At 44.3% G+C, this 24,905-nt stretch overlaps 1 protein-coding gene across 1 annotated transcript in view; it reads right to left on the reverse strand.

The window, feature by feature from the left end:
- The window catches only part of CCHR6.PART0H14orf39 (chromosome chr6.part0 C14orf39 homolog), a 744,895-nt gene that overhangs the window by 136,214 nt on the left and 583,776 nt on the right, over positions 1–24,905 (reverse strand). The gene's annotated exons all lie outside the window — the stretch shown is intronic.

A 24,905-nucleotide genomic window follows, 5' to 3' on the forward strand; every position in this document is an offset into this window, starting at 1 on the left:
AATACACTCCTATGATGGAACCCTAGCATAAACAGCCTCTATAATAAAAAACTCACTGCATACAAAAAAAAAAAAAACTCTCAACCAGCCAAAAATGCTCTTGCTAAGCTAAATATGGAACTCTGAATCCTGATCAAATCAAGCAAAGCCAGATATGAGGTAAAAACAGCCACACACATGAAAGATAACCAAGTCAGAAATCTCAGAAACAATATCCAGAACTGGGCAGAGCTAAAAGTAAATGATACCACATACTCACAGCAAGACAATCTACTAGCAGACAAATTCAGCTGCAACTTCACCCCTTAACCCCTTCAATTTTCTCAGGTCAAATACCCACATACACCCCTCCATCCAAATCTCTCAAGAACCAATACTCAAGGCACTATCTATGGGCAAGAATACTACATCTACAGGGCCAGATAACAAACCAGGCTGCCTTCTGGTTAGCCTGAAACATGAACTGTCAGATCTGCTGCACAGACTATATGTTAGCCTAAAAATAGGCTTTGCACCACATGAATGTGGAACAGCAGCACTCATTGCCTTGCACAAAGGTGTGGCTACAACAGACTCAAGTAATTACAACACGGTAAGCCTGACCAACCTCATCCGTTGACTATGGAAAGGATCATTATGGAACTTATAACTAAGGATATAGCTGACCTACTGGCTCTCGTACCCACCAAGTTCGGATTTGTCAAGGTTAGGTTCTGCTTAATCAACCCTGTTGACTTCTTCGAAAAAGTCAGTGAAGCATTGGATGAGGACAAATCAGTGTATACTGCCTATCTGTATTCAACATCATCCCACACTCAGACATCATAAACTCTCCTAGCTAAATGTTAACCCCTATATAATTCACAGGATAGCAAACTGTCTCACAAACAAATACGTGACTCAAGAGTAAGAGGCTCTACCTTCTCCAAAAGACTTGTCACTAGTGGAGTTGTCACAGTTCAGTCTTAGGGCCACATCTCTTCGGCATTTACTTCCTGGAGGTCAAAACTAATGTGTACATCTCCTTGGATCTGACTCGGTCGTTACTATAGCTCGTGGCCACCAAAAATCTCTTGAATCCCTCCCTTACCCGTAATGCACCAACCTCTAACATACCTCAGATCTTGTTTGCTGTTTTACATAAAGTAGAAAGAACTGCTGTAAAAATCCTAATAAAATAAGCCATATCTGGGACTCAACATGAAGGACAGTGGTGTCCTTATACTCTCTCGTTCTTCCAGAAATTCACTGTGAAAAAAGGTTGGGGGTTGGTGGGTGGGGAGTTGAGTAAGAATGAAAATGGACAACAGAGGTGGAACGTTATGGTAAGTACATAACTTCTTTATCTGATGTTGTCAATTTTCATTCTATCCTCAACTGCTGGGACAGAATACCCAGCCACCTAAACTCCTGGGTGGACTCTAAGGAAGGATATTCCTGAGCACAGCTGAACCAAAGGCTGCTCTTCTCCTCGAGACCAGATCTGGTTTGTAATGAGTAATACAAGGATGAGGACTGGCCCAAGCTGCAGCTGCACATGTCGTCCATGAAAGCCCTAGACAGGAACACTGAAGACGTTGCCATGGACCTAGTTGAATGAGCTCTTAGAGGTTTTGGTACGGGTAAATCTAATTTGTTGTAGAAAAATTATATGCAATCCATCAGCCATTTGGCTAAAGTTATCTTTGCAACTGACTTTCCAAATTTAGAATCCGCAAAGGATACAAATAATTGATCTGTCTCTCTTATATCCTTTGTTCTATATAGGTAAAAACGTAATTGTCCGTGGACATCCAATAAATGTAACATATATTCACCTTTGCTTGCAAATTTAGGAAAGAAGACTGGCAGATTAATGGATTGGTTAATATGGAACTCTGACACCAACTAAGGAAGGAAAGAAGCATTGGTATGTAATGTTTACTCTATCCTTATGAAAAATCAAGAAGGGAGGTTTAGAGGACAATGCTTGAAGTTCTGAAATCCTTCTAGTAGAAGTAATGGCTACTAGAAAGATAGTTTTCCAGGTCACGAATTTAAGACCACATTTATCTGCTGGTTCAAAAGGAGAAAGAATTAAAGGCTGCAGCACCAAATTTAAATCCCTTTGTGGAGTAGGATCTTTATATCGCGGTCTCAGCAGAAGGGTACCTCTCAAAAAGGCTTTACAAAGCTTAGATGATGCCAAGGAAGAACACTCAAACCCAGTATTAAAATTAGAGATTGCTGCTAACTGAACTCTAATTGTTGAGGAGCTACCTTCCGCATTAAAAACTGTTGCCAAAAATTCAAGAACACTTTGTACAGGGACTGAGAAGGTGTCAATGTGTTTCTGTTGTGCCCCCCAAAAAAAGAAGTTATGTACTTACCATAACGGTCCATGTGAGTTGTTTATCTTGCCTTTATTCTCACTGATGGGTTCGGAGCCGATCCTCAGCTCCGACACGGCCGATAGCGCAGCTCAAGGTTTAGCAATAGCTCGAGACCAAGCCCCTTATCCCACGATGCACTGCTGGAATTACCTCAGATCTTGTTTGTTGCGTGTACTATAACCCTGGAAGATGTCCACTCTCCCAAAAAGAAAAAAGAATAATATGAATTGAACAACCAGGATGATACCAACCTCTGAATCAAATGTCAGCCAGGTGGGGGATGGAGGGAGGGACGTGAGAATAAAGGCGAGATAAACAACTCACATGGAACGTTATGGTAAGTGTATAATTTCTTTATGTGAAGTTGTTAAATCTCGCCGTTTATTCTTACTGATGGGTAGCATCCCTAGCACCCGCAATCCTGGGTGGCTCATGGGAGTACATTTTTCAGGACCATAGAACCAAAAGAAGCCCTGTCCCTGGAGGCCTTATCCACTTTGTAATGAGTGATAAAAGTATGAGGCTTAGACCAAGTGGCTGCAGCGCAAATGTTATCAAGGGGCAATTTGGCTTGAAAAGCAGAAGACGTAGAAACGTCTCTGGTTGAATGATCCTTTACTTTGTGTGGCAAGGGTATGTTAGCAGTTGCATGAACAAATGAGATACAATCCGATAACCATTTTGAAAGGGTTGTTTTAGCCACTGGTCTACCTTTTCTGGCCTCAGAAAAGGATACAAAAAGTTGATCTGATTTCCTAATATCCTTAGTTCTATCAAGATAAAATCTGAGCTGTCTGTGCACGTCAAGTTTGTGCAGCATGTATTCCAATTTGTTGGAATGGTTGGGAAAAAAGACTGGCAACTCAATGACCTGATTGATATTAGACTCAGAACAGACGTTAGGTAAAAAGGAGGGGTTTCTTCAGAGAGATACTCCATCAGCGTGGAAAATCATATAAGGAGGTCTGATAGATAATGCTTGAAGTTCTGACACTCTGCGGGCAGAAGTAATGGCCACTAGAAAAATAGTTTTCCAGGACAGAAATTTGAAATCACAAGATGATGCTGGTTCAAAGGGGGAAATAATTATTTGAGATAGCATAAAATTTAAACTCCAAGGAGAATAAGGAGACTTCAATGGGGGCCTCATGTGAAAAGTACCTTTGAGAAAAGCCTTAGATAACTTATGGGCCATAATATTTAGACTATCAATTCCAAGATGGAAATTGGATACAGCAGCTAACTGAACCCGAACTGTAGCAGCTGCTGCTCCCTCCTTGAAAATCATAGTCAAAAAATCTAGAATGGATGACAAAGGAGCTTGAAAAGGATCAATTTTTTTTGTTTGCCGGCCCAAATGAAGAACCTCTTCCACTTACTGCGATATAATTTTCTGGTGGAAGGCTTATGGGAAAACAATAGAATTTGTCTTGTGTCGTACGACAGGGAATGAAGCCTGGCTATGTGGGGAACTGGATCAGCCAAGCAGTTAACTTCAGTGACTGCAATGAAGGATGAAGGTCTCCTGACGGGTGTGTCAGGAGATCTGGAACTGGGTCCAGGATCCACAGATCCTCCAACAGGTGATGGTGAAGAAAGGGAAACCAAATCTGTCGAGGCCAATGGGGAGCTATAAGAATGACAGTCCTTCCCAGCAACTTCGCTTTCTGTAAAAATCTGGGTATCAATGGGATTGGAGGAAATGCATATAGGAGACCCGCAGGCCAATCGTGTACGAGTGCGTCTCTCGGGGGATGTCCCGGAGGTGGTAACAGGGCAAACTAGCTTCTGCATTTGGTATTGATATGACTGGCAAAAAGGTCGCAGCAAGGCTGGCCCCATTTGCGGAAAATAATGTCCGCAATGTCTTGTTTGAGAGACCACTCGTGAGGCAACAAAATTGCCCTGCTCAGCTTGTCCGCTATCACGCTGGATTTCCCCGGGATGTGCATTGCTAACAGAAAATGCTGGGATGACACAGCCCATTGCCATACTCTGAGGGCTTCTCGACAAAAGGGGTAAGACTTGGTTCCGCCCTGTTTGTTCAAGTACCAGACCACTGACATGTTGTCTGTCTGAATTGCAATCGGCCCTAGAGGAAGAGAGACCTGAAAATACTGCAATGCCAGAAGTACTGCTCTCATCTCTAGAACATTGATATGCAGATGTGACTCTTGATCTGTCCATATGCCTTGGGCCGTCTTTCCCTGAAAATGCCTCCCCCCACCCTATCAGGGAAGCATCTGTGGTCACAGTGGCTACTGGGATGGGGGCACAAAGGGTCATCCCATTGTGACATGAAGAATCGTCAACCACCACTGAAGGTCCCTCTTGCATGAGTTTGTGATGAGGATGATATGGTTCATTGGCAATTCCTGGTAAGACCACTGGGTGAATAGAAGCCATTGAAGAATTTGCATATGCAGCCTTGCAAGAGGAATGGCTAATATTGCTGCCGCCATCAAACCTAATACTTTCAAGACCTCTGCAGCTGGAGCTCTATTCTTTGAAGCCAATGAGGCGATGTGCTGGTGAAGCAGTGAGACCCTTTCGACTGGAAGAAGTAGAGTGGTGGTTGAGGTATCTAACTCTGTTCCTATAAAGACGATATGCTGCGATGGCGACAAGGCAGACTTTTCGAAGTCGATAGTAATGCCTAATTGGTTGCAGAGTGTCAGAGTGGATTCCGTTGCCTGAATCAGTTGATGACTGGTGGTGGAGGTAAGGAGCCAATCGTCTAGGTATGGAAACACCTGCAATCCTAGACGCCTCAGGTGAGCCGTGACCACTGCCATGCATTTGGTGAATACTCTGGGGGCTGTAGTGAGACCAAAGAGCAGGACTCGAAACTCATAGTGACTGGCTCCCAACTGGAAATGTAGGTGATCTCTGAAGTGTCTGTCCAACTTTATGTGGTAGTATGCGACCTTGAGATCGATGGAGAACATCCAATCGCCTTTCCCTAAAAAGGGAAGTATGGACTGAAGCGTGACCATTCGGAACTTCTCTTTCTTCACAAATTGGCTGAGTCTGCTGAGGTCCAAGATAGGTCTCCAGTCCCCTGTTTTTTTTGGAACCAAAAGAAATCTTGAGTAAGTTCCGAATCCTGTTTGGTCTGCCGGGACTGGCTGGATGACTTTTTTTTAGCAACTTGTGGACCGCTATAGTTGCTTGTTCCCTGAAACTGGGTGGAACATCTGCAATTCTCTTGACAGGAATAGGGGGGAAGAGAATGGTATGAAATACCCTCTGGAGATGATGCTTTGTACCCAGGTATTGGATGTTATGTCTAGCCAGGCTTCTGAGTATAAAGCAAGCGACCCCCGACTGCCTCCAGAGCAGGACAGTCAGGCCTCCTTTCAGGAGCGCTGGTAGGGCTGACTAGAGAATTGACCTCTGTCACCCTGCTGTTGCGGACCCCCTCTGCCGTGCAGGTGGCATCTTCCATTACAACCCCCTCCTCTGCCTCTAGAGGGGGTATCGCCATGTGTGCCTTGAAAGGCTCCTTGGGCTTTACGGAACCACATCTTTCCGACCTTAGGGCCTTTAGGATAAGGCCGAGTAGGGGTAGAAAAGCGGACTCTGACGGCAGACAGAGTCTTTCCTTCCTGCTCACACCTGGTCAAAGTTTCTTTGACCTTGGGCCCAAACAAGGATGAGCCATCAAATGGGTTGTTGATAAATGAAGACTTCAAGGGCTCCGCGAAGGAACAGAGACGCATCCAGGCATGTCTACGCAGAGCAATGCCTGAACTTGCGGCCCTACTCGACCCATCAGCTGCATAAGATGTGAAATGCATGGACAACTTCACAATCGAGTTTAGAGTAGTGAGCAGGTTGGTAACTTTGTCGGAAACCCCTGCAGCTACCGTACCCTGGAGAGTATCTCCTAGTTCTTTCAGGAGATCTCTCTGGAGTCTGGTGAAGTGGGTTAGATAGTTCAGTGATCGAAGAGAAAAAGTCGCTGAACTAAACATGCATTTCCCATATCTATCCATGATCCTAGAATCTCTGTTAGGAGGATGGATAGATGAGGAAGTTTCAGATATTTCCTTCTTGGTGGCCGCCGCCACCACCATGGCATCAACAGGCACTCCCTTAGTCAAAAAGGTTTATCCACGGGGGCGGAGATGAACTTATTTGGCCTCCTAGGGACAGGTTGCATGGACTCCGGCGACTCCAACATCCTACGAGAGATCAGACCTATGAGCTCGTCGTAAAGTGGAGACACCCATGAGGTGGAAGGTTGAGACCCAAAAGTCTTCAGAAGCACTGATTCGTCCTCGGTAGGGCTTTTGGACTGCCAATCACCCCTCTGCCTAAGGATCTCTAGTATCTCCGCAAAGGAGATATCCTCAGAGGGGGATCGAGGGGACCCTTCTGACTCATCCAAGTCAGTATCAGATGTCAAAGACTCCTATGGGGAGTCCAAGTGTCTCCTCTTACACAACCTCTTCCTGGGTACCTCCTCAGCGGGAGCCTCTGGAGAGGTCTCGGAAGAGCAAGGGACGCCCTGTGGGGCTACCTGAGGCTCAGGGTCTCTACGCTTGGGTTGGCCGATGGAAACAGAAGCAGACACAGGCGCTTGATGGGAGGAGGAGGAAGCTGGGCCTCATGCTGAAGATGTCCTTGGAGACATGACTCTCCTCATAGCTTCGAAAGCACCACGGCTCCGATGAGAAGGAGTAGACGGACCCAAAGGATTCGTCTGATCCTCCCGCACCGAAGCCATGGGCTCCGAGCCTGAGGTAGGAGCTGAGCTCAGCCGAGCCAAAGCCCTGAGAGGAAGAGTTGGCATCGACAAGTCGGTACAACTATCCTCACTGGACCCGACAGGAGAGTGTCGGCTCCTAGAGTCCCCGGTCAGCGCCGAGGATGTCCGAGCAGATGAAACCGAAGATACCAAAGCAGGTCTCGGCTCCACAGGATCAACAAACATCAGATCGGTCTCCTCCAGCTCTGAGGGTCAGGTACGGCTTGGAGGAGGAGCAGTCAAGTCCGGGGTGATGGTCTTCGGCTCCAACAGAAGTGTCGGAGCTGACAACAATTTGGCAAGGCCTGGTGCCCATAAGAGCTTCTGCACCAACCAGTCCATATCCAGATCTGAGAGGCTGACAGAAAACTTTGATGAATGCACAGATGGTGCCGATTGAAGCAGAGGAGATGATGAAGTCTCAGAGACCGGCTCCAAGGCTGTGAGCCGGCTCCGACAGGAAGGGACATTTGGTTCCGAGGCAAGTGGAACCGATGGCCCTGAATCCTCCATTATTTTAACCTTCTTAGATCCCTTAGAATCTGCTGAGGATTTTGAAGACTTTGAGGACTTGCTGGCACCATCCTGGCCACTCAATGCTTCAGAAAAGGGGTGCTTTAGCAAGCCTCGATCTACCAAGTTTCTCTTCCTTTCTAACAATACCCTGGATGAAAAAGAATGGCAAATGCTGCAAGATTCTTGTAGGTGCACCAGACGTGCCCATCAGTGACTGACATCTTTTGTCCACAGTCCGGACATTTCTTGAAGCCAGACTTGGTATGTTTTTCTTTCCTTTCAGACATAATGTTTGTATCCACAACTCTATCACAACTAACAAGAAATAGAAAAAGTTTAACACACACTTAAACAATGCCCAAAGAGGCGACACTAAATAGACATATATATATATATATATATATATATATATATATATATATATATATATATATATAAAAGTATATATATCACTAACAATAAACTACTCTAATCCACTAAAGGCCAAAGCCAAAACTAACTGAAGAGGCCACTAACACACACAAAAAAAAAAAAAAAATGGTCAGAACAACTAATATTATACGGAGTCGTGCTATCGGCCGTGTCGGAGCCGAGGATCAGCTCCGAACCCATCAGTGGGAATAAACGGCGAGATTTAACAATTTCACATGCCATGTTTCTGTTAGTGTTACAATGTCGAGGGAATAAAGGGATAGTAGGGCATGTAGGTTATGGACTTTCTTTGCTATACTTCTTACACTTATATTAAGGATAAGAAAGGAGGATTTGCATATATGGTAGAACATAGCAAGTGTTGATGGTGAAGGGCTAGCTAATAAACTGCATTTGGGGGTGAGATCAGGAATAGGGTGAATGTCTCCTGAGCACCTTAAATGCATAATTATGTGTAAAAGGAGTTTGGAGAGCTTGTGTTGAAGTTCTGAATATTTCAGAGCTACTGGTGATGTGGATAATGAGGAAGGAATTTGACTGTGTGATAGTCTATATAGTGATGTGGAAAATTTTCAGAATATCTCCCCAAATACTTCATCCATAAACCATCATGGTCTATGTATTAGTTTTTCCTCAAGGTTTTGGCAGTGTCCTGTATAGATACAGACACTTTGAGTTTACATTTTTCCTGTAAAAGCACCCTTGACATTTCACCAATACCTAGTTGTACACAGGGCAACTTGCTTGCGGTGAAAAGCACTGCCCAGAGTTGCAAATTAGAAGTTCTGTACTTAACATAACTTGGCATCTCTGCTGTCAAATTTCATTCTTCCTCACCTGTGGGTCTAGGATCCTATCCTCGGATCCAACTTGACCACTTTTCTGCAAGACTTCGGATCCAAGCTTCATTCTCCTCCCTTTACCTATAATGCCCTAGTCCACCCCAACTCCTCAGATCGAGTTTACTGCCCTACCTGTCAGTCATTCATACAACCTACAGGAGGACCTAATAATCAAATCCTAATGAAGCTCAAATCAGGAAACTAGGGGTCCCTATGACATCTAGATGTCCTTCTACGAGTATTGGTCAGGGGATGGTTGGGTAAGAAGGTGAGGAAAAATGAAAATGGACAACACAGATGCCAAGCTATGGTAAGTGTGATGATAGGAGGTACTGCCAGCCATGGCAGGAGAAGCAGGGCAGTAGATGTATGACTTGTGCCAGCACAGCTAGCTGAAATTTTGTACATAATTATATATCATTTGTATATCAAACTGATTTGTACAGATATTTGTGCTGAAAATGTTTTTCTGACATCTGTTTATGTTAAAACATATCAACAGTGCACTCTGCTGGAATGAAAAGAAATATACATATATTACTGTAACTGAATTAAATGTATATGTTTTTATAGAGGACACCGGGATAGCAGAGGTTAACCAGCTAGTTTACTTTAAGAAAAATAAGGGAAATGTAAATGAACTGTTAAAGCATTAAAACATCACCCCATAGTGTTGAATAGGACTGGAGACAGTGAGTCTAGAAGAAGCCTTTGTTCATTACCTCAGGAAAAAGTGGAGAAGCCCCAGGCGCTGCCATAAACACAGATGTGGATTGTAGCCATCTATGCTAAATTCCTGTCTTAGCTTCAGAGGAGGATACTGTGAGAACCTAGTCAGGTGACCAGATGAGGTAATTCTGCAAGCCATCTTGGATATTATATTTTACAGGGAGTGATCTCTAAGTATTGAGTATTCTGTTTTGGGGAGTCTGACTAGAAAGACTGCTTATGTATTTCATTGTGTCTTGCTCTATCAAGTAAGTTATTAGGGAATAGTAATCCTTCTAGATTCAGTCAGGAATATAGTGACGCTTATTTTAGAGATTGTTTTTCTTTATTTGTATGAGTCTGTCCATCAATGTTATTTTCAATATTTCCTGTGATTTGAACTATGTGGTTTACTATAAATATATATTTAGTATTTTCTTGTTTTCTTGTTATTGTATTATTTATTATTAAATACATTTAAACTTTTCACTGTGGCTGATACTTTTAAGAAAATATTTAAGCTTTGAGAGTATTTGCACCTATTTATTTGGTGATAACTCTGGCCACTCCTGAAAGCCTTGTTGTTTGGTCAACATTACCATTTGTATTAATATTAACTTCACTCAGCATAACTAGGTGCCCTTTTAAGTGCCTTATAGTAACTGACTATTGACAGAGAATCTACCTTATAGTCTGGGCAAAGTTGGTAAAGCGGGCAATCTGTGCCAGCCTTTCCCAGGTGTGTGTGTGAAAATCAAATCTCAAAGAGAGTGTGTGTGTGTGTGTGTGTGTGTGTGTGTGTGTGTGTGTGTGTGTGTGTGTGTGTGTGTTCAGCTACTTGGGGCGGGGGTACAAAGCACTGGTTTTACAGTGCCAGTGGGGAGCCTTATTGGGGACCTGGGTGAGGCAGATAGAGACACCCAGGCGCTGGGCTGAGCGTGTGCCCTATGTGCTCTTAAGGGAAATTGTGCTTGATGCAGAGAGAGCTGCATATGGAAATACTGAGTGTATTCATTTGTATTCCAAGTGCACGTCCCTCTCCAGTATCACCGATGAGGATTCAGGCTCCTTGATTACTGGCCCAGCGTGGGGAAGCCACAGTAAGTACGTAACTTCAAAATCTGATGTTACCCTTTTCATCATTCCTTACCTATGGGTCAGAGTCCCCAGCTATGTAACTCTTGCGTGGCCCTTATGAAACGACATGCCAGAACACTGTCAAACCGAAGGAAGCGCTCCTGCTAGAGATAATATCCAATTTGAAGTGTGCCAAAAATATTTCACCATGTAGCTGCAGCACAAATATCTTGAAGAAAGGCAGCTGAAGCTGCCATAGATCTAGTAGAATAGGCCCTAGGAGCACTAGGCAATTCTAAATCTTTGGAGAATAAATCAGTGAAATACAATTCATTATCCATCTGGCCAGGGTAACTTTAGAAATTGCCTGACCTAGGTGACTGGGAGAAAAGGCCAAAAAAACTGGTTGGATTAACTAAGCTGTTTTGTTCTGTGAAGACAGAAACGTAATTGTCTATGAACATCAAGAAGATGGAGCATGTACTTACCCTTGTTGGAAAAACTGGGAAAAAAACACTGGGAGTTGAATGGACTGATTGATATTAGATTCAGTAGCTACCTTGGGCATAGAGGAAGGATTGGAAGATGATATAAGGAGGCTTCACTGACAAGGCCTGTAATTCAGAGATTCTCTTTGCCAACATTCAAAGGGGATCCAATGCCTGTCAGCTTGGGATGATATGCTCGACAAGCCATGATGCTTCGCTAGGGACGGCTTGCACCTGTCACCCCTGGGCTTTCGGATATTGGCAAAGGCTCTTGCTACCCCCATAGTGCCTTTTTTAGGCAAGGCTCAAAAGACAAACCCACCTCCATAGGTATCACAAGGGATAAGAAACTAAGAGTAATGTTACTCAACACCAGAAGTCTAAACCTCAAGATGCACACACTCGAAACTCTCCTTAGCATGGAGAACATCGATATCTGTGCAGTAACAGAAACCTGGTTCAGGGCTCCCGAGAGCACCCCAGCACTGCCAGGTTATACCTCATACCATGCTTTTCGGCCCCAAAACTTGGACCGAACCACAAAAGGAGGGGGAGTATCGATATTCATCAAAGATACCCACACCTCCAGGTTGGTGGCAAAGCACGAAGCATCAGAGACTATCCATGTGCAACTAACAGTGGGTAAAACTGCCTTCCAGTTTATAGCCTGCTACAGACCACCCTCCCAAACCCAGAAACCCCACTCGGCCTTCCTGAGAACACTGGAAAATATGAAGGACTCTCCAAACACCATTATATTGGGCGACTTCAACTACCCAAACATAGACTGGGAGCATTACTCTAGCTCCAACACCCTAGCCCAAAGGTTCCTAGAATTTATAAACTCAAATGCTATGGAACAACTTGTTACCACTCCTACAAGAGGGGAAAACATACTGGACCTGATCATCACCAACATGGGGACTCTATGCTCCAGACCAGAAGTGTATCCCTCACTGGTAAGATCAGACCATAAACTAATCTCACTGGATATTCACATCCCGACCCCACCACCTGCCCAGAAAACCACAGTGAAAAACTTCTCTAAAGCAAATTTCACACTCCTCAAAACTGAGGTGGAATCCTTCAAAGCCCCTGGGCCTGTAGAAAATACGGCCCAGACCGCAGAATCCTTTATAAACGCATTCTATGAACACCTTCAGGAATGCATGGATCATCGATCCCAAATAAAACCAAGACCCAATCCTCCAAAGGCAGGCGTCCTGTCTGGTGGACCCCAGCCATAAACAAACTATACAATAGAAGGAGGAAGCTACTAAATGATAGAGCAAAATCCCAAAAAGGGAAGGCATCACTGATCAGTATTAGCAAAAAACTACGGGCACACATAAAATTGTCTAAGGCCAGCTTCGAGAGAAAAATTGCACAGGACACTAAGGATAATCACAAGGCTTTCTTTAGTTATGTTAGGAACCTGGGTGGTAATTCCCAGATATGCTCAGAATTAGTCCAAAATGACAAAAATACACGAACCCACAGACATTGCCAACATCCTAGCTGACAGGTTCAGCGTAAACTTCTCCCCTCCCCACCAAAAGGGCAAATATCTATCCCAGCAGAGTGCTGCCCCTGACATCTCAGATGCTCAGGTAAGAGCAGCCCTCTCCAAAGCAAAAAACACAGCATCAATGGGACCAGATGGTGTCCCGGCCTGCGTCCTACATAAACTCCAAGAAGAGCTAAACCCAAACATAAAACTACTGTTCAATCTCAGCCTTACTACAGGATATGTGCCCAAAGAGTGGCGTACAGCAACAGTGGTCCCTCTCCATAAAGGTGGTGCCTCAACGGATCCTGGAAACTATCGCCCCATAAGCCTGACTAGCTTGGTCTGCAAAGCTATGGAAAGGATCATCACGGACCTCATAAATAAAGATATTGGGGACCTACAAACACTGGATCCTACCCAGTTCGGCTTTGTTAAGGGCAGATCCTGCCTCTTAAACCTGGTTGATTTCTTTGAAACAGTCACCAAGGCCATTGACGAGGGGAAGGTGGTTCACACAGCCTACCTGGACCTCGCAAAAGCCTTCGAGACAATACCCCACTCGGGCATTATAGATAAGCTCACCAGCTTAAATATAAACCCCTATGTCACTAGATGGATTGCAAACTGGCTCAAGGACAGAACCCACATGGTTAGAATTGCTGGAGCCATGTCAGACTCCAAACCAGTTATAAGTGGTGTCCCACAAGGCTCAGTCCTGGGACCTTTCTTGTTCGGTATATATTTCTCGGAGGTACAGGCCAACACGGAAGGACTTTGGCTGACCAAGTTCGCAGATGACTGCAAACTGGGTGCCATAATCGACTCTCCAGCTGACACAAGCATCCTCCAAAAGGGCCTCATAGAAACAGACAATTGGTGCCAGAGCCATGGCCTCAAGCTAAATGCCAAAAAGTGTATAGTCATCCCCTTTGGCAAAAACAAAGTGCCCACAAATTACCACATAGGTGGTAATCCATTACGTACAGAAGAAGTAATTAGGGACCTGGAGACTCAAGTTGATAGCAATCTCTCATTTGACAACCACGTGGCCAAAGTGGTTAGAAAAACATTTTATATAGCCCACCTAATCATGAAGGGATTCACATCTAGATCAGGGGAGGTCATCGTGCCTCTTTACTCATCCCTCATCAGGCCCATAATTGAGTACAATGCCCCTTTTGGGATGTACCTTACCAGACACCTGCAGCAACTGGAAAGACCCCAAAAGTACCTCACCAAGAGGATCAAAGGGCTCAAACAGATGCCATATGCTGCCCGGTTAAAGAAACTCCAGCTCTACTCAGTGGCATACCGCCTGTTCAGAGGCGATCTGTGCCTGACGTATAAAGCCATGTCCAACCCGGAATTAATAGACATGCTGCACCTCAGAAAATCCAAATCCCATTGAGCTACGCGCTCGAGAGACTTGAACCTCAGCATTGAAATAAATAGGACATGCTGGAGGGACAGATTCATAACCCAGAGGCTCCCTTCACTCTGGAATAAAATCCCAGTCCAGGTTAGGCAGAGTCCCTCATTGGCTCTCTTCAAGAGGAATCCTGATGAATGGATGGGAGATCATAGGTTTACCCCGGGTATCACTTCTGTGTCACTGTTAGACAGAGGCACAGTATACTAACCTCGAAAAAGGGCATAGCAAAATAAATTTAAAATGGGTGGCGAAAGCCAAAAACATTCTGGCTAGGCTTATAAATGCCCTAGGGCAGATAGCCTAGTATGAACCTATGAACCTATAACATAATGGCTACCAACAGGATTTTTTCAAATCCTAACTATTTGCTGGTTTGAATGGCTTTCGAGTCAATCCTTGGAGAATTATAGTGAGATCCCATGGAAGGGAGGGATCTCATATGGGAGGTCTAAAAAGGAAGATTCCTTTTATAAAGGCCTTATAAAATCGTGAAGTATACAGAGAAGAAAGCTCATCCACCGTAAGAAAACTGGATATTGCAGTTAACTGCAATTTAATGGTAGAAAAACTAGCCCCTTCTCTGAAAAGCGTAATGAGAAAAAGAAAGATAGCTGAAATATGGGCTGGAAGGGGATCAATGTTTTCTTTGGATGCCCATATTGAAAATCTTTTCCACTTACTTCTGTATACTGTTTTAGTGGAAGACTTCTGGGAAGCTAGAATAATTTCATGGACTGGAAAGGCAAGCCTGGACTGTTTTACTATCAATAAAATTGGAGAAACCATGCAGTCCGTTTGATGGCGTGGAGAGTGGGATGCTGGAATTCTGATGGGTGAGATAGGAGATCCTGTTTGGGCTCCAGAATCCATGGAGGATATCTGAGATGAGACCACAGGAAGGGAAACCACACTTGATGAGGCCAGAAGGGGGCAATAAGGATGACTGAGCACTTCAGCCTGCTTGCTTTCTGTAGAAATCTGTGAATGAAAGGGAGAGGGAGATAAGCATAAAGTAGACCGGGGGATCATTCATGAACTAGAGCATCCCTGGGTGACTCCCTCTGAGACAGGATCAGAGCGATGTACTTGCAGCACTTGTTGTTGAGGGGAGAGGCAAATAGGTTGCAACAAGGTTGGCCTCAACAACTGAAAATTGCATTTGCTACTGACTGATTGAGGGACCTAGCAGGGAATCAGAATGGATCTGCTGAGTCTGTCTGCCAGCACATTGGACTTCCCTGGTATTTGTATTGCAACTAGAAAACGGTCTGAAGAGACTGCCCATTCCCAAACCCTCATGGCCTCTCTGCACAATGGGTATGATTGGGTTCCTCCTTGTTTGTTGATGTACCAGACTACTGACATGTTGTCTGTATGAATAGCAATTGTCCCCAAAGGGAGATTATCCTGAAAGGACTGCTCTCATCTTGAGGACATTGACATACAGCTTGGTCTCCAAGAGGAACCACGTGCCTTGGACCATCTTTCCCTTGTAATGCCTCCTCATCCCAACTGGGAAGCATCTGTGGTCACCGTGGCTATTGCAGGAGGGAGAGTGAATGGTCTGCCCAATAACAGGTCCTCTGATTCTATCCACCATCAGATATGACGTTTGCAGATTGGTGCGAGTTTAATGGCAGCAGATAAAGACTGGTAAAGAACTGACCACTGCACTGGCAGGGTCCCTGAAGTATTTACATGAAGAAACTGGCTAAGGGGACTAGAATGATGGAGGCTGACATCGATCCCAGTGCCTTAAAAACCAGCATCGCAAGAGGAAATGGATGGGATACTAAGTCTAGTACCTGATTTCTCAATGATGTGATTTTGTGCATAAGAAACAAAGGTATCTGATGTATATTATTCAGATGAGTTCCTATAAACTCTAAATTCTCAACTGGAGTCATCTTGGATTTGGTCATGTTTATGGTTATTCCCAGGGAGCTCGAGATCTGAAGCAAACACTCTCTGGCTTGAATGAGTTGATGCCTGCCTGGGGCAGTAAGGAGTTAATCATCTAGGTAGGAAAACACCTGGAATCCTTTGAACCTCGGGTGAGCTGCAACAACTGCCATGCATTTGGTGAACACCTGGGGGCTGTGGTGAGTCCAAAGGGTAGTGCTCTGAATTGGTAATGACTGGCTCCCAGCCAGAAATGCAAGTGACCCCTGAAGCACCTGTGTATTTTGATGCGATAGTATGCGTCCCGGTGATCTATGGAGCACATCCAATCATCCTTGCATAGAAGAGGCAGAATGGACTGAAATGTAACCATTCAGAACTTGGAATTCCTTACAAACTGATTTAGATTGCTTACATCTAGAATCAGTCTTAGGTCCTCTGTTTTCTTCAGCACCAAAAAGAAGTGGGAGTAAGTTCTGAATCCTTTTTGTTTGGTCGGGACCTTTTGGATGACTCTTGTTAGAAGCAGCTTTTGCACTTCTTCAGCTTTATACTCTTTCTGACTGGGTGGAATGTCCAGGGGTTTCCTCCTTGGTCCTGGAGGAGGAAGGGAAAAGGGAATACAATAGCCTCTGGATATTATGCTTAGCACCCAGTTGTTGTTTGTAATGTTTGTCCAGGCATCCATGTGCAAGGAAAAATGACCCCTGACTGCCTCCACACATGGACTTCGGGCAGCGCTTAAGGAGCAATGATACAGCCTGTCAGAAAAGGAATCCCTAAAGGCTTGATTCTGCAGACCCCCTCTGTCTCTGGAGTAGCATCTACCATTGAAATCTCCTCCTCTGCCCCTGGAAGAGGTATTTCCCCACAAGCCCTGGAAAGGTCCCTGTGATTTATGGAACCACATCTTCTTACTACCTCACTGATTCCTGGAGAAATGTATGCTGAGGAGTAGAAAACTTGATTCCAACAGCAGCCAGGGTCTTTCCTTCCTACTTGCTGGGGGTAAGCACTTCTTTTACTGATGGCTCAAACAAGGAGGAGCCATCGAAGGGAGTGTTTATGAAAGACGTCTTAAAGGGTTATGCGAAATTGCAAAGTCTCATCCAGGCATGATGCCTTACTGCTATGCCTGATCCTGTTGCTGGAGAAGTGCCTTCCACTGCATGAGGAAATAAGCCTCATCAAAGAATTAGAAACAGAAGATAAGAGTGGCCATTTGTGGAGGAATCTTGTTGAGGTCCTCCACCGACATGGTCTCAGAGAGTTTGAGAGTTCCTTGATAAAATCTCTGTCTCTGCAAACAGTTGAAGGGTGCCAGGTAATTTAGCAATCTCAGTGTGAAAGTAGCTGAGGCATAGATGCACTTCCCGAATCTGTCCATCACTCTGGATTCATTATTCGGTGGATGGACAGTGCAGCTTTGTTGCGCTAGCTCCTTCTTCATAGCTGCTGCCACAACCATGGCATCCAATGCAACGCTCTTGCTCCAATGTAGTCGATCTGCAATGGGGAAAGAAACTTATCAGGATGTTTGGGGAGGTGTCAGAAGAGGTGGGGAATTACTGCATGGGAGCGTGACTGGAGACTTTCTGGAACCCGCTAATCCAAAGGAACAGTGACGATGAGCTCAGATCTCAAAGCCAATGAAGGATGTGGGATAGGACCTAAGACTCGAGAGGACAGTTTCATAGGAGTACAGAAAGCCCCTTCTATGATTTGGAAGGCTGGTGGACCTGGGGAAGCCTCCTTCCCCTCCCCTCAGCTGAAGCAGCCGAGGAAGGAAAGTGGTGGGAAGCCCCAAAACTGCTCTGACCAGAGAGAACTGGACTACAGCTGTCTAGAGCCGACACACTCAGAGGCAAGGACGGATCCAAAAAAGTAGGAGCCAACCCCTGCCCCTCAGACCTGGAGCAGATCTTTTTAACCAAGACCTTCTCTGATCCAAAGACAATGGAACAGGACCAGTCAGGGAAACCACTGGATCTTAGGGAGGATGCTTCCTCGAATCTGACATAGGATCTCTCTTCAATTTAGGATCCTTGGGCTCTGAAACCGGGTGTTGGATTGGAGAAGAAGATGATCTTTTTCTAGTAGGAGAGGTCACGGATCAGATACGAGAAGGGACTTGAATGACCTCCATCTGAATATGAGCTCTAAGGAATCTCTGCATCATCTTGTCCATATTCAATTCTGAGTAACTCCTGGAGGACCAGGACGAGGCGGAAGAGGGTGGCTTTAAATGTTTGGTGCGAGTCTCAAAAATTCTGGAAGGCAGAGAAGGTGACACTGGCTTTATGTCTGGAGTGCAGCCCCTAGACATTGGATCCAAGGACCTAAGATCTGACAGAGAGGCAAGCTGGATTGCAGAGGTAGTCGTCGGGGCCTCAACCATCGGATCCTAGGTGGGTATGGGATCCAAAGCAGGACAGATAGCTATCGGATCTGTGACTGTAGGATCCAAAACTTTCTTACATTTGGCTGGCGCCTCCGAGGAGGAAGGAGGTGACTTGTGAGGTCTCTTCCTTGACTCCGAGACCGCCTGTGAAGGTTTAGTGGAAGTTTGAGCTCCAGCAGGCAGTATTGCCTTGAGAATCAACTTGTTACATAATCCGAGAGGGCTCTCAGATTAAAAGTACCACAGACAGCACAAGAAGTGTCCAGATGGGCAGCTCCTAGGCAGCATACGCACTTCTTGTGGACATCAGAGTTGGAGATATTATGCCCACAAGAAGTGCACTTCTTGAAACCTGTGGGCTTGTTTGACATGATATAAGATTAAGCTACTGTATTAAAGAGTATTTTATTTAAAGTCTTAGCTAACTACAACTATGAACTGCAAAATGCTTAATTTTAAACTTTTACATTTTACACTTCTAACAGTTAAACTACTAGACTATAAATCTAACTCTAAAAGCACGCTAAATAACTGCACACAATAGATATATATAAACTGGTAAAAACTTATCACCTAAAAGGGAATTCACACACACACACACGGACGCACGCGCACACACACACACACACACACACACACACACACACACACACACACACACACACACACACACACACACACGGACGCACGCACACAAAACAATATAACCAGAAAAACTCCCAAGTCCCTAATGCCAGCGAAGCTAAGGGAGGAGCCGAAAAACTACTTCTAACTATAACTAAACTAACTATAGGAGAAAAGTTCACTGAAGGTGAAAAAACACATCATTTACACAATAAACTGGAAAGGCTGGCTCTTCCATTCCTGCTACTATGGCAGCAAACAAGATCTGAGAAGTTTGGGATGGACTAGGCATTGTGGATAAAGGGAGGAGCATGACGCTTGGATCTGAAGTCTTGCAGAAAAGTGGCGGAGCTGGATCCGAGGATCGGATCTTAGACTCATTGGTTAGGAAGAATAAAAAGGACAACATCAAATCAAGATATTCCTAACATTACTTTATATTCTCACTGCAGCCATCTAATCCATAAAAAAGGGCCTACTGATATGGATATGAACTTTCGCACTAGCTCTGTTACCAGCTTGGTGGATATTGGCATTCCGTTGCCTCATAATTAAAACAACCAGCTAATTCTGAAACTGATATGGTATGTGAGAGATGTATTAACATAATGTCACTGGAGGCAAAGCTGTCACATAAAAACACTTCTAATGTCAATGGGGCTGTCAGTAGTATACATGCTGCACCACTCACACACAGTTCAAAGCAGACACATAGACCTACATATGCTGAGACACTAAAATGTAACCTTCCTAATCCCCAAAGACCTCCTACACAAAGTACACATGGAAAATACCCTCAGCAGCTCTGAATGCACTCTTTCAAAACAACACCCACATCAACATGTACAGTCACATTTCATGGAGCCTCTACTTCTAAGCCTATAAGGCAAGCACCACATAATCCAACGTGTCCCTCTCACTAAGCTGAATAAGGAGAAAGTCATGGTCAGCTGTTTATCGGGGGGCCAAGATTTGCCACATTACAAATGCACTCAGGTCATTGGATCGCAAGCAACCAGTATGACTCAGTCATAGTCTATGTGGGTGTAGATGATCTGAGACATACCTCCTGAGCGATAGCATGAAGCTCTTGGAATAAGTGTTCCAGGCTGGTATAAACTTAGCATTGAACAGCATTTTACCTTCTCCAAGGATGATGCCACAACATGAAAAGAAAATGACTGACTTTAATAATTGCTTAGTTTCTGTTTTCAATCTAAGGGGATGCAATATTTGTCAGCATGGAAGGAGATGATCAACAAACCATGGGATGCTCTGCACCCTTCTTCTCTAGCCTTTTGAATATTAGCTAAAACACTGTCCTCCCCACAGTGTCTTTTTTAGATAATGACAAACTGAAAGTACTTCCAAAATAGCAAATCAAAACCAAGAAAATCTAATGGTGTTACTGCTCAAGGCTAGGAGTCTAAACAAGAAACTCCACTCCCTTCAAGCTCTACTCACCCTATAGAATGCTGATATCTGTGTGGTCACTGAGACATGGCTTAAAGCCACTGACAGTACAAGGCTATAATGCCTTCCACACATTTAGACCAGCTACTGCACAGATAGCAACTAAAGGTAGAGGTGTCTTGATTTACATAAAAAATAAATATACCTCAAAGCTGGTCAAATAGAACAATGCATTCAAGCTTCTCCATGTTTAAATCACCATTGACAAAATCCCATACCACTTCCCTGCAAGCTATAGGTACCCCTCTATGACCCAGGAAACCCATAAAAAGAAGTTATGTTCTCACCATAACGTTCCATCTGTGTTGTCGATTTTCATTCATCCTCAACATACAGGCCTCAGATCTGACCCTTGGACCCAACTCAGCTGCCATTTCAGCTGGCGGAAGCCTACAAACTCTCGAGCTCATCCCTGCCCACAATGCCCTTGTCCCCATTCCCCTCAGATAATCCACACAGCTTGATAAAGAAAAAGAAGAAGAAAAAGGAAACCATACAAATTGCAATCACTGGAGTTCAACACCGTAGGAACATGATGTGCTGAATATGCCCTCATATACATGCTTCTTCCTACAGGAGAGGGGATAGGAGGGTAGGGATATGAGGATGAGTGAAAATGAACAACACAGAAGGAACTTCATAGAGAGAACAAAATTTATTTAACTGATGTTGCCAATTTCCATGCATTCTCAACATATGGGACACAGTCCTCAGCCACGTGACCCTGGGTAGACCCTAAGGAAGGATACTCCTGAGAACGGTCAAACCAAAGGCCGCTCTTCCCCTTTGGACCAGATTCAATTTGTAGTGACTGATAAAGGTATGTGGATTTGACCAAGTAGCAGCTGCACAAATATCAAACGTGGAAGCTCTAGATAGGAGGAATACAGTGGAAGTTGCCACAGATCTAGTAGAATCAGCCTTGATCTGTCTCTGGAGGGGAATATTCAGTTTTTTGTATACAAAGGAAATACATTCCAATATCCATCTGGCCATAGATACTTTAGTGACAGCTTCCCCCAGTCTATGGTATGCAAAGGAAATAAACAGCTGGTCTGATTTCCTTAAATCCTTTGTATGGTGTAAATAAAAACATAACTGCCTGTGCACATTCAAGTATTCTCCTTTGTTACTGAAATCTGGAAAGAATATGGGAAGGTTAATGGTCTGGTTAATATTTGATTCTGAAACCACCCTTGGTAGAAATGAAGCATTGCATGTAAGGTAACTCTATCCTTGTGAAGGACTAAGTAAGGAGGTTTTGAGGATAAAGTTTGAAGTTCTGATATTCTTCTGGCTGAAATTACAGCAACCAGTAAAGCTGTCTTCCAAGTTAGAAATTTTAAATCACATTTGGTTGCAGGTTCAAAAGGAGCCCGAGTCAGGTCTTGCAGAACTAGACTTCGATCCCATGGGGGAATGGGATCTTTAAATGGTGGTCTGAGCAAAAGAGTACCCTTTAAAAATACTTTACAAATTTCTGAGGAAGCCAAAGAAGAATTCTGGAATCCCACATGAAAATTTCAAATTGCTGCTAGCTGAACTTTAATCGTAGATGAACTTGAAAATCAAGGACTGTGTGCATAGGAGATGTAAAGGGATCTATGTATTTCTACTCTTCCCAATAAAAAATAATTTCCAATTGTTTTTATACAATTTTCTGGTGGATGACTTATGAGACAATAATAAAATGGAATGGACCGGGGAAGAAAGCATAGGTTGCTTGGCCATTAACGAAATTGAGAAAAAACATGCAGTCAGTCTCAGGTTTGAAATGTCTAGGTGAATCAGTTCTCTCTCAGATGGGACAGAAGGTCTGGAGTCAGATCCAGAATCCAAGGTGGGGACAAAAGATGAGGCCAAAGAAATGGGAACCACACTTGTCGAGGCCAGTAAGGTGCAATGAGGATGACTCTGCTCTTCAATCTGGCAGCTTTCTGTAGAAATTTGTGGATCAAGTGAGTTGGGGGATAGGCATATAACAGACTGGGAAGCCAATCATGGAGAAGAGCATCCCTCTGTGACACCCCCATCAGGGGGATTAGGGCAAAGAAGCTGCTACACTTCTTGTTTAGGGGACATGCAAAGAGATCACAGCAAGGCTGACCCCATTGACAGAAAATCATTTCTGCCACCTTGTGGTTGAGGGACCACTCATGAGGTAACAGGATGGACCTGCTGAGTTTGTCTGCTATCACAAAGGACTTCCCCAGAATGTGCATTGCCACCAGAAAGCGATTGGAGGCTATCACCCACTGCCACATTCTGACAGCTTCTCAACACAGTGGGTAAAATCTGATTCCTCCTTATTTGTGGCTATATCAAACTACTGACATAATGTCTGTTTGAATCGCAATTGTCCTGAGAGGGAGACAGTCTTGGAGTGCTTGCAATGCAAGAAGCACCACTCTCATCTCTAGAAAGTTGATATGCAGATTGGCTTCTTCGGAAGACCAAGTGCCTTGAACTGTCTTCTGCAGATAATGTCCACCCCATCCAGTCTGAGAAGCGTCCATGGTCACTATGGCCTGGCACTGAGGAAGCATGAACGGTCGATCTTGTTGGGGCTGGCAAGACTGCAACCATCATGAGAGGAAACAACTCTTGCATATGTTGGTCACTCTTATCTTTGTGGACATAGAGTGACTGGAAAAAGTCCACTGTACTTGTAGCATCCATTGTAAAAGTCTCATGTGATAACTTGTCAGTGGCACCAGAGTTATGGCTGCAGCCATCAAACTTAGAGTCTATAGAACTGTTCTGGCTGAAATCTTCGTACTGCAGATGATCCTTTTGACTTGGTTTCTGACAGTCTGTACTGATGATAATGGAAGGGACGTAACAATGGACTGTGTGTTGAAGATTGTGCCTATGGATTACATCTTTTGGGTGGGTTGCAAGCACAATTTGTTGTGATTTACATTGATTCCAAGAATTAAGCAAGTTCTTAGTACCTGGTCTCTTGCTTGTACCACATGATGCCTGGTTGGGGCAGTGATGAGCCAGTCATCTAAATATGGGAACACCCAAATTCCCTGCAGCCTTAGATGTGCTGCCACCACTGACATGCATTTGGTAAACACTCTGGGGGCTATGGTGAGACCAAAGGGCAGCACTCTGAATTGATTGTGACTGGCTCCCACTCAGAAGCACAACATCCTGGACCGTCTGTTCATCGTTATGTGATGTACACATCCTAGAGGTCTATAGAGCACATCCAGTCATCCTTTCCCAGAAAGGGCAGAACGTACTGTACTGTGACCAGCCGGAACATGGTGTGCATGACTGACTTGTTTAGTGCACTGAGATCCAAAATTGGTCTCCAGTCCCCTGTCTTATTTGGAACCAAAAAGAACCTTGAGTAAGTTCTGGATCCTATTTGGTCTGGTGAGGTCTCTTGGATGACTCTTTTTGTGAGCAACTGCTGAATTTGTTGAGTTGCCAGCTCCCTCTGACTGGGTGGAACATCGATGAGTTTTGTTAGTGGTGGGTCAGAAAGAAAAAGGGTATGGTATATCCTCTGGCAATAATCCTCTGCACTCAAATGTCATTTGTTATGTTTAGCCAGGCCATTTGATGCAGGAAAGGATGACCCCCGACTGTTTCCACAGGAAGAAAATCAAGCCTCCTTTCAGGAGCACTGACAGGGCTTGTCAAGAAAGTATCTCTGGATCCTGTATTTTGAGGGCCTTCTCTGCCATGAGGGTGTCTTCTGCCATTATCATTTCCCCCTCTGCCTCTGAGAACCAGTTTCACGTGTGTCTTGGAATGGACCTTGAGATTCTTTGAATGACATTTTATCACCTTCCTGTTGATTCCTTGAAAAGGTTCGTTGCAGGGTTGAAAAACATACTTCAAAAGCAGACTAGGTCTTTCAGTCTTTCTCATACCTGGAAAAAAGAAGTTATGTCTTACCATAACATTCCAAATGTGTTGTAGATCTTTATTCATTCATTACTGATAGGTCTTCGGTTGCGTCCTCGGAACCGACACGGCCGTTTCCAATCTCGCTCTAGCCAAAAACTCTCAACTAAGACCTACCCATAATGCCCCTCTCACAGTTACTCCAGATCGAGTTTGCCCGCCCCTATATAATAGAGATAGTAAGAGAAAAACAGTAGGAGACTCTGTCTGAGCAAATACCCTAACCAGGAGTTCCTAAAGTCCACCAGGAGTCCAGGCAGGGGAAGGAGGGCGGGAAGTAATGAATGAATAAAAATCTACAACACAGATGGAACATTATGGTAAGACATAACTTCTTTATCTGATGTTGTAAATCTTTATTCATTCCTTACTGATAGGACCGAGACCCCAGCTACTTGAATCCTGGGTGGCCCTAAGGAAGGATATTCCTGAGCACCATAGAACCAAAAAA

The sequence above is a fragment of the Protopterus annectens genome, chromosome 6.part0, assembly GCF_019279795.1.
Source record: "Protopterus annectens isolate FY-2018-M chromosome 6.part0, PAN1.0, whole genome shotgun sequence".
Lineage (NCBI taxonomy): Eukaryota > Metazoa > Chordata > Ceratodontiformes > Protopteridae > Protopterus > Protopterus annectens.